Source organism: Nanorana parkeri, unplaced genomic scaffold (assembly GCF_000935625.1).
Source record: "Nanorana parkeri isolate BGI_ZX_2015 unplaced genomic scaffold, ASM93562v1 scaffold1890, whole genome shotgun sequence".
Lineage (NCBI taxonomy): Eukaryota > Metazoa > Chordata > Amphibia > Anura > Dicroglossidae > Nanorana > Nanorana parkeri.
In genome coordinates this window covers 104473-109352 of record NW_017308158.1, presented here as the reverse complement: position 1 = coordinate 109352, position 4880 = coordinate 104473, and positions in this window count along the sequence as shown.

Sequence of the window (4880 nt, the reverse complement as noted above, 5' to 3'; positions counted from 1 at the left end):
ATATATATTCCCTGTGTAGTGAGAAAACACCAGATCACTTTTCAGTTTACACTGGTGATGGGATGTTATAGAACTAAAACATGACAAAACTTTTCCTCAAATTTTATTTCTGACCATCCTGTATGTCCATGTACATTAACATGTATAACCTGATTTGTACATAGAAAACAACATATATTTGCAAACTGCACTGTTGGTGAGCATGCTGGTAGAAATTAGTGATGCCCCATATACTGTATATGCACATAGAAACACACAACTTTTGATTGGTATTAGGTATACTGAAAATTCAAAACAGTGACTATTAATATAATGCTATAAACAAACCTATGTATTTTGTTAAGTTTTCAAATGCTTTATACATACGTGGATGTGTCAACCTTGTCCATTTTGGGTGTGGGAAGAACCAGAAAACAAACACTTCTAGCAAAAACTTGAAGTTAGGAATCATGCAAATCACAGAAAAATAGTCCAGAAACATTTTGCTGTTCCTGTCCCAATAGGTATGAATAACAAACAGAAATATAGTAGGGCTGGTAATGATTAAAAATTTTGTGTTCGATTAATCGAAAAAAAATGTAATCGATTAATTATAACGCACGTACAGATCCAACTACATTGGCCTATACACATACAGCACAGCAATGGAGTAATAAAATGAACTAGGATCACACTAATCCAGTACGTTATTAATCTCATGTGCCCCACTCAATATGGCCGCCGCTTGAGTGGGGCAACTCAGAATAATAACGTGCTGGATTAGTGTGATCCTAGTTCATTTTATTACTTCATTGCTGTGCTGTATGTGTATAGGCCAATGCCTTTGCTGGCGCTCGTGCAGAACAAGTACTCACCGGCCCAAGTGACTCCGTCGGCTAACGAAGGGAAGGGGGGAGGAGTCCGGTGACATCACGGACATCGACGTCACCGGACTCCTCCCAGCGCAGCAATTCAAAGACAGGGAAAGTTGTCCCCACTTTAGTAGGTAGTACCTGAACATGGACCTTTATGTCATCATCATGTATTATTTTAATGAGTTGAAAAGCTTGAATATGACTTCTAAAATTACATTAACATGGTAAAGGTAATATGGGATTTTTGTTATTTATAGTTTATACCTCCTATAAGAGAAATATGGGGTTGCCATTGCTAAATTCTTTTTGAAAATGCTTGATACCAGACTGTTATGCTGTTATGCTGACCCACTGACCCTGAATCATTATGAACGCTATCAGAGTAAAGTCCTTAGCTGCATGCTGGGATCATGACTAAAAGCTCTAATGCAAGAGGATAAGAATGACAGTGTCAGGGTACTAGGGGGCTTACCTCTCCTCGGGGTGGCCATGTGCGGCGGGGGGCACGGGTTCCCCTTCCTGGCAGGACCCCTGCTACCAGGATTGTGGGTACGCATTCACGACAAGTGCGCGGTGGACAGGCTGCGCGCGCAGGCACGGGGACATGCACGTAGTGCACCTGTTACTGGTATCAGGTGTGATCCTTGCTGGGGGAGGTTCCCAGCACACACCCTCTGCCCCTCTCTCGCCATTGGCTCCTGATGGAGAGGCTACCTGGTTGCCTCGGTAGCCGGGGAGTGGTCTCAATCCTCCAGTGAGTATAAAAGCCCAGTCAGAGCCCTGGCTCATTGCTGAGTTATTCTATCCCTATGGTGTGATCTCCCAGCTCTCTGTGCCTTGAACCTGTCTTTATTCCTGAACCTCTGCTTGGACTCTTGATTACCGACCCTTTGGCATACCCTTCCGTTACTGAAACTAGCTGCCTGCCTCGACTCGGATTGGACCTGACTATTCTTCTTGGATCTTCCCTGTGTACCACGACCTCCGACTTTGGCTTGCCGCCCCTGCCAAGGGGTTCCACTCACGGCCCAGCCGTACCCCCCTGACAGACAGCCAAGCACCTAGCATTATCAAAATGAGTTTCTCTAAGGAAATGTTCCTTTTAAGATTGAAAAGACTGAAGTTAGGTTCAGGCTTGATACTGGAGCAGGGATTAATGCATTACCAGTTGCACATGATAATTCACTGTCTAATACTGGGGGAAGGGGAACGAAGGGAAGGGGGGAGGAGTTCAGTGACGTCACGGACATCGACGTCACCAGATCTCCGACGGAAGGCGGCGGAGAGGTGAGTACCGATCACAAAAAGTTTAATCGATCAAAAACATTAACGATTAATCGAGGAATAATCGTTAATTTTTGCAGCCCTAAAATATAGTACGTTAGAGCCTTAGCACAGCAACACTTCCCTACCATTTGATGCATAGATCCACCAACACCACTCAATGATATCTTTAATATATTATGTACAGTACAAGACTGAGCTTAGAAACTAGAACTTAGGCCCTTGAAAATGAGATCAATTATATCCACTGGCTAGTCTGGTCTGGCTGACTTGTGTAGCGTGTCATGTCTAGAACATTTGACTACAATACATACAAGTGTTCAGAATTGAACTCCAACTTCATACCACAAAGTAGAATAAACTATGTTATTATACTTAAAGAACTTTGGTCAATTGTTTAACCCCTTATTGACGGGAGACGTACACTCTACGTCCCTGTCAATAAGTGCCCAAATGACTGCTCATGTACACTGTACGTGAGCAGCTATACGGGGCTCCTGAATGCCAGTAACAGCAGTTATCGTTCATGAATGGATGCCTCACTAACAAAGCATCCATTAATGAAAGAATTAAGCTTTTTTAGACACTCGATTGCTTTCATATCCTATCATAGTTAGGCAGCTGTACAGATCGGGATTAGCAGATCCCGATCTGTACTGGCATTTTGCTGAATGTTTCAAAGCTATGCAAGCAGCCACAATGATCAGAAGTCTTTAGTGACATCTGTTCCTGACATGCTGCAGTGCAGGTCAGAAACAGTGTCACTAAGGTTATTATTGACTGTTCCTAAGTTTGAAGCAGCCTAATAACCAAACATTAATCAATTTAATTTATCAAGCAGTCATAGCGGCATCCATTCACAATGACTGCCTGATATAATTGACAAGCCAGTAGTACAAGTGTAGAAAATGTGTATAAAAATAGTGTAAAAAAATAAAAATAATAAATTATTTTTATACTAAAAATTAACCCCTCAAAATGAAAATCTGCAGATTTATTTTTCACCCTACGGGGTTAATTTTTCTATTTATCACTATTCATGATGGTGATGTTCAAAGTATGTTGCTGACAGCTTTAACAGTGACACTGTTAAAGCTGATTTTTAATAGGGATGTCCCGATACCGATACCAGTATCGGTATCGGGGCCGATACAGGGCATTTTTACGAGAACTTGTACTCATGAAAATGCCCCGATGCTGACGGCCGATAATGGCCCTTTACATTTTTCAATCGGATCAGCCACCTCAGGTCCCGCGGTTGTGGGGTCCTGAAGTGGCCTTCCGGGGATCTGGCAGTAGCTGTCTTTGACACTGCCTGCCAGGTCCCCTGTCTCCTCCTCCTGATGCAAGGTGCAGGCACTGCTCGAGGCTGCCCCACACCTTAAATACAGCGCCGGAGCGAGCACGTGACCGGAGCCCGCTCCGTTCGGCTCACAATGCGCCTGTAGATCGGGTTAGGCAAGGAAGAAGTGCTCTAGGAGGGGTCGGAGAAGATTGGGGATGCTGGGTGTGCAGCACAGCACCTGTCAGGGCCTGTGGAGAGACGCAATAAGCAGCGCTGGAGAGCCCCAATAGGCAGCCCTGGTGACATCTGGACGCAGCCCTGGTGACATCTTTACGCAGCCCTGGTGACATCTGGACGCAGCCCTGGTGACATCTGGACGCAGCCCTGGTGAGGGGCGGGCTTCCGATGACCGCAATGCCGAACGGGCAGTGTGCGCTTGCGCACACCGGCCCGCCCGGCTTTTATCTCACGAACATGCTACACACCCACCGAACATCGTACGATGCTCGGCGGGTTTTGAAACATGTTCGTAAGTTTAAAGTCGTGCGACCTTACAGTAGTAGAGGTCGCGCGGCTTCCACACACCTTACGATAATTGTACGATCGCGGGATTTCCCGCGATTATCGTACGATTATCGTAAGGTGTGCGGGGGCCTTTTAAAAAACAGCAAGCTGACACCCGTGAGTATATTAGGAATATTGTGCCTGTTGGAATATTGTCCCTGCTATCATTTGTCTTTGTTGAAGACAGAGCTTTTGTGAATTTGGCTGCACATGTCCCTGTCTGCATAAAGCCAGCCATACAAGTAAATGGCTGTACACAGATGCACGTGAATATACACAACTATTTGCATAAACCAAAACATGCAGAAAGCCCACACATACTGTATATGCTACGCTTGAGGCACTGAAGTCAGATTGTTTTTATGGAGTGTCTGTCTGTCTTAACAACCAAAAGACAATATGCAGGCCAGCCAATAGTTTGCATACCCTAAAACTGCATGTTATTCAGTTATTCTAATTAATGTTATATTCTTACCTAACAAAAAAAAAAAAAAGTCAGAAATGTGTCTACATTTGTTTTATTAGTCAAAACAGTAATCTAACATCATGGTAAATATTATTTCAATACATTGGTAACATCACAGAAGCTAAGTACTGTACAGATAACATAAAAAGAACCTCAGTCAACTAACCACACAATTAGATAAATTTCAAGTAATATCACATGAATACAAGTTAAGTTATTATGATTAATAAGAGTGGACGCATTCCCCCCTGGCAATGCTCCATTCAACCTGTTCAAGGCTATGGTGCAATTTGTCATCAAAATTATAGCCTTCTCTCTACCTCACATAGTTGTGAAGAACACAACAGACCTTGATCACATTTTTTGCATTGGCAGGAGTCATCTACATGCTCGTGTGGAGGAAATGCCATTTGTTGGCCTGGATCCC